The 14,363-nt window shown below is 37.9% G+C and overlaps 1 protein-coding gene across 1 annotated transcript in view; it reads right to left on the bottom strand.

Moving 5' to 3' along the window:
- The window catches only part of UNC13C (unc-13 homolog C (C. elegans)), a 690,296-nt gene that overhangs the window by 158,174 nt on the left and 517,759 nt on the right, over window positions 1-14,363 (bottom strand). The gene's annotated exons all lie outside the window — the stretch shown is intronic.

The raw sequence follows: 14,363 nt of genomic DNA, 5'->3' as shown, positions 1-14,363 counted from the left end.
TTTACTAGCTATTGTGTGCTCACAAACAAAAAATTTTATCACCAAGAAACTTTGGTTCTAAACTATGACAGACGATTATAGATACAAAACACACATAGGCATTTCCAAGGTAATTATAACTTCATATTAAAAATATTTAGATGGGATCATGGGTTCTGTTTTATATGCTAAGAATGGTAAGCCATGTAATTAGAAGTTAAAAAAATAAGGTAGGATGAGTTACCATTTTCTATTTTAGAGAAGGTTTATAAAGATCTTATAATGTTGAGAGATCTTTGGAGGCAAGAAATCATCAAAATCCTGGCTGCCAAAAGTAAGCTACAGTTTTAACAAGGTTAAAGGTTAGAGTAATAAAAATGAAAAAAATAAATGACTATACATAATATGTCAGAAAAGATCATCTAGACCAATGTGAATTCTCTAGAGAGGAAAATAGGCAAAACGGAAAGATTAGTCACAATTGTAAATTATGGTAATCAAATTTCTTTTCTCTCTCTCTCTTTTTTTTTTTTCCAAAAAAAATGGATTCTTGCTCTGTTGTCCAGGCTGGAGTACAGCAGCACAATCTCAGCTCACGGAAACTTCCACCTCCTGAGTTCAAGCAATTATCCTACCTCAGCCTACCAAGTAATTGAGATTACAGGTGAGTGTCACCACACCCGGCTAACTTTTGTATTTCTAGTAGAGATGGTGTTTCATCATGTTGGCCTGACTGGTCCCAAACTCCTGACCTCAAGTAATCCACCCGCCTTAGCCTCTCAAAGTGCTGGGATTACAAGTGTGAGCCACTGTGCCCGGTCATTATGATAATAAACTTTCTTAAGAATCAATGACTTTGGAGGAAAAAATATAGTCAATTTTTGTAGGGTAAGAAAAAAGATATAGAAGTTTCTTTCATGACACATTTCTGATATCAAATCTTAGCAAAATACCAGGAAAAAAGCAAAGAAAATTAATGAAATATTGCCTTAGTTTATGACCACTGAAACTCATGCCAGAGGAAGTTTTATTCTTGAGAGAAGTAGCAGTTGGTAGTTTTGCTCATAGTTACAAACAATTCCTCAGCAGAAACCCGGAATGAATCCAGGATCCCTGGGTTCGTTAAACCAGGAGTGATGTGAGGTTGGATATACCTCACAGATACACTCTCTGATTGATCTACTTAGAATTCTGGCCTAGATCTATGAGGTATGCTCTGGTTGGACATTCCTCGTAGATATACTCTCTGATTGACCTACTTGAATTCTGGCTTATATCTAGCTCTGGTCTGGATCTAAAGCCATGCTGGTATGTTTAGAGGAAGAGTCGCTCCATGATACGACTTGGAAGAATGCTGCATGACTTGTCCAAGCCATAGACCTGAAAAATTAGGAAGCAGTATAAAGGTAGATCCACATAATCTGATGTTGGAAATAGAGATGGATAGTTATAAAGAAAAAGAATGGGCTGGAAAGGGAAAAGGTATTTTTAAAAAAGAGACAGCCAGCAAGCTGGATCATGATAAAAGATAGGCATCCAAAGAAGCTCTTGGCATTAATTGACAAATCATTGACCAAGTGTATTAAAAAAAAAATAAATTTCACTTACTTTGCATATTGACCCATAATCCTAGAAATAAATATAGTACAAAGTATATCTGTGAGAATTAGAACTGAGGACTAAAATGTGGATTTCATTCTTTTATACAACATATATTGACTATTCTACTATGAAGCAGGTACTATTTTCATTTTTCTTTTCTTTCTTTCTTTCTTTTTTTTTTTTTTTTTTTTTTTTTTTTTTTTTTTTTTTTTTTGAGACGAAGTCTCGCTCTGTTGCCTTGACTGGACGCTGGAGAGCAGTGGCATGATATTGGCTCACTGCAGCCTCTACCTCCTAGGGGTTCAAGCAATTCTCCTGCCTCCACCTCTGGAGCAGCTAGGATTACAAGCGCCTGCCACCACGCCCAGATATTTTGTGTGTGTGTGTGTGTGTGTGTGTGTTTTAATAGAGACGGGGTTTCACCAGGCTGGTCTCGAACTCCTAACCTCAGGTGATCCGCCCACCTCAGTCTCCCAAAATGCTGGGGTTATGGGCATGAGCCACCGTACCCGGCCATCAGGTAATATTTTCTATACAGGAAATACAGCAAAGAAAAAGACACCATGTCCCTGCCATCATGGAGCTTATAATATAGTGAGAAGTGGCAGACAATAAATGACATTCAACATAATGTGAAGTGTAATGTGAGGTACGTGTTCTGGAAAGAAAGGGAGGAAGTGGACCTAGAGTCCATTCTTTTGATAGGGCGCTCACGGAAGGTGGTTCATGAGATGACAAGAGAGCAGAACTGAATTCAGTCCAAAAGCAAACCACAGAGCTGTCTTCTGGAAAAGCATTCCTGGTGGAGAATACAGACAGTGAAGTGGCCCTCAAGCAAAAAAGGGTGCTTGACAAGCTCAAAGAGATGCAAGGAGGCCAGTGTGACTGAAGCAAAGTGAGTTCGGGGAGTGTTGAGATCTGGGTTCAGAGAGAAGACCGGACTAGATCACATAGGATCTTGTAACCCATGACTGAGACATTTTCCTCTAAGAGTTATGGAATAAAACTGCATGATTTTGGTCTGATTTACATTTGTAAAACATAACTTCGGTTGCTATCTGGTGAATAGATGACAGGGATGAGAAAGTGGAGGCAGAAGGATATGCAGAAGGCTACTGCAGTCGAACAAGCGACTTGGACACTTGGGTGGTAGCAGTGATGACTGTGGTAGAAGTGGTGAGGCATGAAGTCTAATATTGGTTCTGTGTCTTTCCACTACATAGCCTTACCTCTTACCTCTTTCCTTCCTAAATAACCTGAGACCAAAAATGGTAACTTATTGAAATTTTGTATCCCTGCACAACTTTGTTGCTTAGAACCATAAATGGATGAATAGTTGAATAGATAAATGGATAAAAGAATGTAAAGACTGCATGCAGTTTCTTTGCTATTTTTCTTTCTTCGTTTTCTTCTGGATCTTACTGGGAATGGAGTGCATCATCAATCAGACTAATCAACATCGGACTTGGCCTACGACTTTGCTGGTTTATAGCTTCCAATGGAGAAAAGTCACTGCTGCATCTTACTCATTTTTTTTTCTGTATTAAAATAAAAGGCCCTGAATGTGTCAGAAAATTTGTTGCTAAGAATTGTTGATAAAACAAAAACAATTTCATCCATAATAATTCAAAATAACTACTCATAAATAATCAGTTTCAAGTATGTCTCAGAATCTTATAACTTTTATTACAAAATCATTACTTACAGTTTTTTATTAAAAGACTCAAATCTTTGTGGATTTTACCTCTTGAAATTTATGGTACATTTTCTCATTACTTATTGAAATGTAACCTGTAATTGAGATCTTTTTGTGGCGGGGGGAGGAAATTGATTTCTCTCAATGATTTACAGCATACAAAAACAAACAGTAGGAATTTCTCTTTTTGGTAGATTTCAACTAAGCTATTTTTTCCTTAGCTTTTCTGAGTTTGCCTTCACCTCCTTATTATTTACCAAGAAGATCGGCCCAACCAATAGGTCATGAAGATAAAGTGAAAACATGTTCACTTAGTTTATATTTTGACGGGAATTAAAACATCCTAAATATTTGATTAACTTAAAATTTATTATTGGTGGGAATAGTTATTTACTTACTTTATTGATAATATATTTCTTTAGTAAGTCTAAGTTTCCTTTCTCTGTATGCCTATTTTAGTTCTGACATGTTCAATTTCAGCTCATGGTTTTAAAATAACATCTGGATAGGAGTTCCTAATGTATCATGTCTTAGTTTTACACTGAAAACGCATAAGTGGACACAGAAAATCATGAATACTTACACGCTCACTAAAAAGTAAAACTGATCAATAACCATGGCTAGAACCTAGGGGAAATTTTCAAAACAACTGGATCTATAAAACTGCAATACAATGACCCACTCAGACGTGTTTGAGCACCTAAGAGCATGTCTTACATTACAATCCTGACTCTTGCTGTTCATCTCTTCCTCACTTCCAGTTGCTTGCCAAGTATGAATGAGAAAACTGTGTAGCTAATCATCAGCTAACTAGATGCTGTTTTTTTGTTTTGTGTTGTGTTGTTTTGTTTTGTTTTTCAGGGAAGCCAGTGTTCTGATTCATAATCCTTCCCAACCCTGCAACAAATAATTCAATGTATGAAAGGTATAGAAGACCACTTCCAGAAGATAACTAGCCAGGAAGTGTGTGAGCGTGCATGTGTGTGTGTATGTACTGTGTCTGTGTATCTGTGTGTATGTTCTGTGAATATGTGTGTTTCTGTTGGTAAAAGGTATGGAAAAAGGTGAGAGGGAGACAAAGAAATGCCAGTGGCATTTTGCATTGTAGGGAGAGTGTTTCTCACAATTAAAATAACCTTAATATCCTATGCAAGGGCAAAGACAGAAAATAAATAATGTGAAGAAAACAGGGCCAGGTGTGGTGGCTCACACTGTAATCCCAGCACTTTGGGAGGCTGAGGTAGACAGGGTGAAATCCCATGTCTACTAAAACTGCAAAAATTTGCTGGGCATGGTGGTGTGCGCCTGTAATCCCAGCTACTCGGGAGGCCGAGGCAGGAGAATCGCTTGAACCTGGGAGGCGGAGGTTGCAGTGAGCTGTGATCCCACCACTGCACTCCAGCCTGGTGACAGAGTGAAATTCCGTCTCAAAAAAAAAAAAAAAAAGAAAATAGGCTAATTCTCATGAAAAGAAATTAAAAACAAAGAAAAATTGCATCATCTAGATTATTTAGAGCAGGAGTTCACAAACTTTAGTGTGAGCTTGTTAAAATGCAGATTCCTGACTCCTACTCTCAGAGATTCGGTAAGTCTGGAATAAGCACTCAGGCGAATATAAGAATTCAGACGAATATAATGCAGGTGACCGGGGTGGCATATGTTGATTGACACTGTCACCAAGGTTAAGACAGATCTCTGAAAAACCAGCTGAAGAGCAGAAGACAAATGTAATTTAAAAGTGGGAAAAGTGGTAAGATGATATCTTATTTTCTATGAAATAGGAAAACAAAGTTACAAGAAGGAAAGACACTTACAGAATAAGATTACAAATTATGACAGAGTTGCAGCCCTAGTATTCACTATACTAGAAAATTAATATTCACTGTAAAATTTAAATTGGATAATGTTAAAAACTACCTAAATGTTTAGAGTGCTTCTGACAAATAGTTACATTTTCTTAATATTCAAATGATTTTTATAAATTAATATTAATAAACTAGTTCATTAAAAAGAGGATAAGAAATTCTCATTTACAATGGCCTTTAGACATGTGAAAAATGTATAACTATGCTCATATTTAAAGAAATGACAATTTAATGAGATATTTGTCAGACTGACAAATAGTAAAATATACACTGCTTTTCTCATTAGGGAAAAATTGGTAATATATATCACAATTTTTAATGAGCAAGAGACTTTAAGATGGGTCAACTAGAGGTACCTGGCACTTGCCTCCTCCACACAGAGGGACCTAAACACCAAGTAGGTAACCATCTGTGGAATACAGCGTCTGGGAGAGAACAGTGGAATTCAGCAGAAAAGAGACAGAGAACCTCTGAGTGAGGAAGGAGGGAGAAGTGAAGTAGCTGGCCCCTCAGGATCAGCTCAGAGCCAGAAGGAACTTCCCATTGTGGGAAAAAGGTGAATAGAAGATCCCCAGTGGTTTAAATTCCCACCGCCCGCTCCTACAGTCCTAACACAGGAGAACCCTTTGGCTCTCACAGGCCCTAAGACTGGAATAGGAGCTGCTGCAAGTTCACTTTATGGGATTAATTCAAAGAAGGAGTTCACGCTGGGTCCTGTAACCCCTCCAAGACCCAAACAGCCGCAATATTGTGCTATATTTAGAGCCCAGCCCTCACTAGATTACACTGTGCCCTGAGAGCTAAAAGCTCCTCCATCTCCATCACTGAAGCTCTGCTGACATTCCCCTATGTCCTTCCCGAGGAGGACTGCAGTATCATGACACTAGCTGGACCCAGCAGTGCAGCTGAGTTTCCACTACTCTAGCCCATGCAGTGCCTTACACCCCAGGGAACATGTGGTACAGCACACCAGAGAGGCTGCCACAAGAAAAACTGAGCCCAAGTGTACATTCCCCAGGGCTTGAGAGCCACCTGCCTAGGGCCACTGCCATGGAGAGCAACCCTGCCCCCAGCAGGAGCAATACTGCCAGGCACCTGCAAGTGCCTTCAAGGGCCTTGGTTATCGGCCCGTCCACACGCCATCCTGGGACCTGAAGACAGACTTGTCCCGCATATCACCACCGCTGCCGATACCCACACAGGTCAACTGGAGGCCTGGGGATTGGTCCATCCTGCCTGCCACTGCTGGCATCCCCATGCACCATCGGGGACAGGACGGGGCTGCTCTACCCACCACAGATGCAGCAACTCTTCATGTCCTCTGGATTCTAAGGATTGATATGTCCTGCTTGCCACCACTGGTGCTTGCACACACCATGCAGGGACCCAAAGACAGGCCCATCCCTGCCCCATAAACCACCCAAAACCTAAGCAGCTGCAGCATTGTGCTATTTTGAGAGCCCAGCCTCACCAGACTATATTGTGTGCTGAAAGCCACTGCTGCTGCAACCAGTACCTGCATGTATCATCCTGGACCCTGGAGACTGATCCACCCCACCTGTCCACTGCAGGTATACACACACACACACCTTCTAAGACCCTGATCAACTCATCCTGACCCCCACTACTGTAGCATGTGCATGTCATCCAGGAGCATCCAGGAGCATTAGGAAAGGCCAATTCCTTTCTTACAGTCTGCACCCAAGTGTGTTTCTCAGGGGCCAGGGACTGGCCTGCCCAGTCCTGCACTGCCACTACTGGCTCCAGCACACACCATTCATGGGCCTGAGGGTTGACCCACCACCACTACTGCCACTGCCAATGTTATGCATACTGACGCCACCACCACTGGCACCTGAGGACCAGCATGCCTAGCATCCCATCCCCAGCAATGCATTGCCATAGCCTCCACTAATAACTGCAGCTTAAACCACAGAGGAACTCCAATACATTAATGACACTGATTACAGCCAATGGAATGATACAGAGAACACACTACTGCGCCCGGCCAGAAACAAAGCCAAAGCATCCTACCCAACCAATACTATAGTTACATAGGTTTTGTGAGCCAAGCCCTCATGAGAATACATTGTACCCTGAGACCCTAAAGCTGCTGCATCTACAGATCCCTGAAGCTCTGCTGACATTCCCCTCTGCTGCTAATCTGATTTCCTTACATGTGACTATAGGAAAAAGCCTTTCCATATGAAAGCTAATTCACAAAATCAGAAAAAGTGACTGTTGCATCAGATGTGCAAATAGTAAATGCAAGAACCCAAGAAATAAGAGAAAGCAAGAAAATATGACACCTGCAAAACAACACAATAATTCTCTAGTAACAGATTTCATAGAAAAAGAAATAAATGAAATACTTAAAATTTAATTTAAAATGATAATATTAAAAAAACACAGTGCAAGAGAACACAGATAACAATATGAATGAACTAGAAAAACAATTCATAATCTGTATAGGAAATTCAACAAAGAGATAAATATCATTATAAAGAAAAGATCATGGAACTAAATATTTAATGAATGAAAAAACATGATTGAGAACTTCAACAATAGATAAGGTCAAGCAGAACAAAGAACTTAACCTGAAGACAGGTCTTTTGAGATAACCCAGTCACACAAAATTAAAAAAAAAAAAAAAAGAGTAAAAAATGAATTAACAAAGCCTATGTAACACATGAAACATTATAAAGTGACAAAACATTCAAAACTTCAGTGTCCCAGAGGGTGAGAAGAAAGCCAATGGAGTAAAAAAAATTATATTTTAGAATATAATCGCTTAAATAATAAAGAAATAATAAAGACCACAGCAGAGCTAAATGAAGAGTTCTCAAGTCTTACAATAAATGTGGACATTCAAATACAGGAAACTCACAGATTGTCCAACAGATTCAATCCAAAAGTTTCCTCCAAGAAATGTTATCATCAAACTGCCAAAAGTCAAATACAAGGAAATAATTCTACAAACAGTAAGGAAAAAGTCAACTCACATATAAGGGAGCCTCCATTAAAACCAACAGTGGCTTCTCAGTGGAAAGCTTTCAGGCCGGGAGAGAATAGGATGAAATATCCCAAGTGCGAAAGAAAAATGAACAAACAACAACAGCAAAAACTGCCAGTGAAGAATACTATACCCAGCAAAGTTACTATTCAAAACTGAAATGCAAGTAAATTCTTTCCCAAACAAAAACAGAAGGAATTCATCATCACTACACAGGCCTTACAAGAAATGTTTAAGGAATCCCTCCATGTGGAAGTGCAAAGATGACATCTACCATAATGAAAACAAAAAAAGTATAAAATTTACTAGCTGAGTGCAAACAGAAAAAAAAAATTTAAAAGGAACCCAATATTATCACTATGAAAACCCACCAAATTGTAAAGGCAAACAATAAAAGATGGATACAGAAAAATGGATATATGAAACAATCAGAAAACAACAGAATGACAGGAGTAAGTCGTCACCTAACAATAATACCTGGAATGCAAACTGTTTTAAATTTCCGATTAAAAGATGTAGACAGGTTAAATGGATTAAAAAAAATCTGACTGTATGCTGCTTAAAGAAATCTATTTCACCTGTAAAGATACATATAGACTGAATGTGAAGGAATTTAAAAAATTATTCCACAAAAATGGAAATCAAAAGCATACAGGAATAACTAATAGCAGACAAAAGAGACTTTACATCAAAAACACAAAAAGAGGAAAAGAACATTATGTAATAATCAAGGGATCAATTTAGCCAGACAATATATCCATCATAAATATATATGCACCCAATATCAAAGCACCCAGATACATAGAGCAAACATTCTTAGAACTAAAGAGAGAGAGAGAGACCCCCATAAAATAATAGTCAGGGATTTCAATACCCCCACTTTCAGCACCAGACAGCATATATATTCAAGTATTTATAGCCAATTGAATTTTTACAAAGGCACCACAAACATACCTTGGGGAACAGATACCCTCTTTAATAATGGTGCCAGGAGAGCTGAATATCCCTATGTGGAAGAATAAACCAAACCCCTGTCTCACTATATACAAAAATAAACTGAAAATATATTAAAGACTTAAACATCAGAACTGACACTACAAAAACACAGAGTGAACCTTTAAGAACACTGGTGTAGGCAACTATTTTATGGCTAAGACCTCAAAGCCACAGGCAACAAAAGAAAAAACAGACAAATAAGACTGATACAGTTTGGCTATTTGTCCCCTCCAAATCTTGTGTTGAAATTCGATCCCTAATGTTGTAGGGCCTAATTGGAGGTATTTGGGTCATGGGGGTGGATCTGTCTCTCACTAATGGCTTGGTGTTCTTCTTGTGGGACTGAGGGAACTCTCACTTTTAGTTCCCATAAAATATAATTGTTAAAATGTGTCTGGCACCTCCCTTCCCACTCTCTTTTCTCCTCTCTTGTCATGTGATGCCTGCTCTCCTTCTTCTTCTGCTATGAGTGGAAGCTTCCTGAAGTCCTCACCAGATGCAGATACTGGCACTATGCTTCTTGTATAGCCTGAAGAAATATAAGTCAAAAAGTCATAAATTACCCAGCCTCAGGTATTCCTTACACCAATGAAAATGGCCTAAGACCAGGACTATATTAAACTGAAAAGCTTCTGCACAGCAAAAGAAACAATCAACAGAGTGAAGAGACAACCTATAGAAAGGGAGAAAATATTTGCAAACTGCTCATCTGACAAGGAAATAATATCCAAAATATACAAGGAACTCAAACAAGTAAACAGCAAAACAAAACAAACAATTACATTAAAAAGCAGGCAAGGGACATGAATAATTTCTCAAAAAATGACATACAAATGTCCAACTGGTATATGAAAAAATGCTTAACATCACGAATCATCAGGGCGATGCAAATCAAAGCCACAATGACATATTATCTCACTTCAGTTAGAATGGCTATTATCAGAAGGAAAAAAATAACAGATGCTGGTGAGGATGCAGAGAAAAGAGAACTCTTACACTTTTGGCAGGAATGTAAATTAGTATAGCCATTATGGAAAACGGTATGAAGATTTATCATAAAAACTAAAAATAAGACTACCATATGTTCTGGCAATTCCACTACTGGGTATTTACCACCCCTCCCAAAAAAGCAAATCAACAAATCAATATATAAAAGAAATACCTGCACCCCCATGTTTATTGTAGCACTATTAACAATAGCCAAGATAAGTTTCCATCAATGGATGGATGGATTAAAAAATGCAGTATACCCAATGGAATATTATTTGGCCATAAAAATAATGACATTATGTCTTTTGCAGAAATCCAGACACAGAAGACAAATATCACATGTTCTCATTAAAAAAGGTGTACACATAGATGTAGACAGTGGAATGATAGATAATAGAGACTCAGAAGGGTGACAAGGTAGGAACATAGGGGTATAGATATGTTCACAGAAAGATATAGAGAAGTATGTTTATAGCAGCACTATTCATAAGAGCCTAAAATCAGAAACTATCCTTCTTTGTCAGTTTGGGCTTCTATAACAAAATATCATAAATGGCATAGCTTATAAACAACAGAAATTTATGTCTTATAGTTCTGGTGACTGGGAAGTCCAAAATTAAGGAACTGTCAAATTTGGTATCTAGTGAGGGCCCATTTCCTGGTTCATAGATGCTGCCTCCTTGCTGTGTCTCCACACAGTGGAATGGGCAAGGTCACTCACCCCATTCACGTGGGCTGCACCTTCATGACCTAATCACCTTTCTAACAGAAGGCCCAACTCTTAATACCATCACATTGGTGATTAGGCTTCAACCAATAAATTTTGGGGCACAAACATTTAGACCATACTACTACCCACATATACCTCACCAGTAAAATGCACAGCATTGTATTTCTACACCAAAATATAATACAGCAATGGCAATTAACAAAGTGTAAAAATTTCACACAAAAAATAACATTGAATAAAATAAATTCAGCACAGAAGAGAATGTACTCTATGATTTAATGTAAATGAAGTTTCAGAATAGGTGAAAACTATTCTATGATGTTAGAAGTGAAGGTAGTGAGCACCTCTATGAGAGGAATTGGGCAATGACAGGAAAGGGGCACGAAGGGGGCTTCTGTGGTTCTGTTACAGTTAAGTTCAGTGTGTAAAAATGTATCCAGCTATACACCTACGGTGTGCAGACTTTATGTGTGCTATAGTTCAATAGAAGGTTTTCTTAGTAAAAATAAACTCATCCTTTAGGCAATGGTTGGTGATTAAATGTACTTCATATAATTAAAGAATTATGAACATAGAAGTTACATGAAGTCAATTGCACTATGTCCAGGTAAACACTTACCAAAACAGACATAATGTGAAAGACACAAGCACCTTGGTATATTTTCCCTACTTAAAACTTACTATCATTCAAGACCAGCCTGACCAACATGGAGAAACCCTGTCTCTACTAAAAATACAAAATTAGCTGGGCATGGTGGTGCATGTCTGTAATCCCAAATACTCAGGAGGCTGAGGCAGGAGAATTACTTGAACCTGGGAGGTGGAGGTTGCAGTGAGCTGAAATCGCACCATTGCACTCCAGTCTGGACAAGAATGAAACTCCGTCTCCAAAACAAAACAAAAAAACAAAAAACCTTACTTATAATTAGAATTCTTACCTGGAAGTTAAAAATGCCAGTCAAATATTTTGTATCTTTTAATTATTTTTTAAATACTACATTGATATAATCAATTCTTTGTATACATACATCTATTTTTCATTGTGTCAGTTAACAAATTTTACTTCTTAGGTTAAATTTTAGACAAGCAGAATAGATGTATACAGAGAACTATTTGAACACAAACTTTTACTTTTCTTTTTCCTTTTCTATTTATTCATACATTTTTTTACAAGTTAAGTATTTTTATTATCACTATTTTGCAGATGAGAAAACATGACTTGTCAAAAATTACAGAATTATGAAGTGTTAAAGGCACAATTCAAGTCCAGGCTGTTTGTATCCAAATCACATATTGTTAAATACTATCTTATTTTACTTCTCTATGCTCACTGTTGCTATTTTATATGTTCAATATGTCTTTCATGTTTAAATGAATTAACCCACTTCCATATGCCTTCCTCCTCCATATTCCACTGAAAATTCTCTGAATAAGTCTTACATTACATTTTAATGTAATTCAATTCAACAAGTATTTTTGATTGCTTATCATATGAAAATCAATGTTCTATGTGCTATGGGAATAAAAAGATTCCTAGGACATGATCTCTTCCTTTAAATAAAAGTGTGTAGAAAGACTAATATTTCTTTTGAATAAGATGGATGCACTGGAGGACAGACCTGAGAGAGTAAGGAAGCCAGAGGACATGGGCTTTAGTGTTGGCTCTGCCATTACTGGCCTTGTCACCAATGGCAAGCCATTTTGCACCTTGAAGACTCAGTTTCCTCATATGATAAGTAGGACTATAACTTTACATGTATTTCAGTTTTTTTTTTTAAATCAAATGATATAACATGTATAACATCTCAACAACAAAATGCACTGTATAAATGGCAGTCTTCTAAACAGGGCTAACACTCCTACTACAAGAACTTTCTTGTGGTACATTTTTCATTGTAAAAAAAAGTGTAGTTTTAAAACTGAATGATAAGATGTGAGGAAGGGATCCAGTTTCGGCTTTCTGCATATGGCTAGCCAGTTTTCCCAGCACCATTTATTAAATAGGGAATCCTTTCCCCATTTCTTGTTTTTGTCAGGTTTGTCAAAGATCAGATGGTTGTAGATGTGTGGTGTTATTTCTGGGGCCTCTGTTCTGTTCCATTGGTCTATATGTTTTGGTACCAGTACCATGCTGTTTTGGTTACTGTAGCCTTATAGTATAGTTTGAAGTCAGGTAGCATGATGCCTCCAGCTTTGTTCTTTTTGCTTAGAATTGTCCTGGCTATGCAGGATCTTTTTTGGTTCCATATGACATTTAAAGCAGTTTTTTCCAATTCTGTGAAGAAAGTCATTGGTAGCTTGATGGGGTAACATTGAATCTATAAATTACTTTGGGCAGTAGGGTCATTTTCATGATATTGATTATTCGTATCCATGAGCATGGAATGTTCTTCCATTTGTTTGTGTTCTCTCTTATTTCCTTGAGCAGTAGTTTGTAGTTCTCCTTGAAGAGGTCCTTCACTTCCCTTGTAAGTTGTATTCCTTGGTAATTTATTCTCTTTGTAGCAATTGTGAATGAGAGTTCACTCATGATTTGGCTCTCTGTTTGTCTGTTATTGGTATATAGGAATGCTTGTAATTTTTGCACATTGATTTTTTATCCTGAGACTTTGATGAAGTTGCTTATTAGCTTAAGGAGATTTCGGGCCGAGATGATGGGGTTTTCTATATATGCAATCATGTCATCTGCAAACAGAGACAATTTGACTTCCTCTTTTCCTAACTGAATGCCCTTTATTTCTTTCTCTTGCCTGATTGCCCTGCCCAGATATTTCAACACTATGTTGAATAGGAGTGTTGAGAGAGGGTATCCTTGTCTTCTGCCAGTTTTCAAAGGGAATGCTTCCAGTTTTTGCCCATTCAGTATGATATTGGCTGTGGGTTTGTCATAAATAGTTCTTATTATTTTGAGATACATTCCATCAATACCTAGTTTATTGAGAGTTTTTAGCATGAAGGGCTGTTGAATTTTGTTGAAGACCTTTCCTGCATCTATTGAGATAATCATGTGATTTTTTTTCATTGGTTCTGTTTATGTAATGGATTACATTTATTTATTTGCATATGTTGAACTAGCCTTGCACATCAGGGATGAATCAGACTTGATCGTGGTGGATAAGCTTTTTGATGTGCTGCTGGATTCGCTTTGCCAGTATTTTATTGAGGATTTTCACATCTATGTTCATCAGGGATAATGTCCTGAAATTTTGTGTGTGTGACTCTGCCAGGTTTTGGTATCAGGATGATGCTGGCCTAATGAATTGAACTGGGGAGGATTCCCTCTTTTTCTATTGTTTGGAATAGTTTCAGAAGGAACAGTACCAGCTCCTGTTTATACCGCTGGTAGAATTTGGCTGTGAATCTGTCTGGTCCTGGAACTTTTTTGGTTGGTAGGCTATTAACTGCTGCCTCAATTTCAGAATTTAAAAACTGGCTAGCCATATGCAGAAAGCTGAAACTAGATGCCTTCACATCACAAGAACAGAAAACCAA

This window comes from Mandrillus leucophaeus, unplaced genomic scaffold, assembly GCF_000951045.1.
Source record: "Mandrillus leucophaeus isolate KB7577 unplaced genomic scaffold, Mleu.le_1.0 Scaffold108, whole genome shotgun sequence".
Classification (NCBI taxonomy): domain Eukaryota; kingdom Metazoa; phylum Chordata; class Mammalia; order Primates; family Cercopithecidae; genus Mandrillus; species Mandrillus leucophaeus.
The sequence above is the reverse complement of the archived record's forward strand: the minus strand, read 5'-3'. Positions and strand labels throughout refer to the sequence as shown.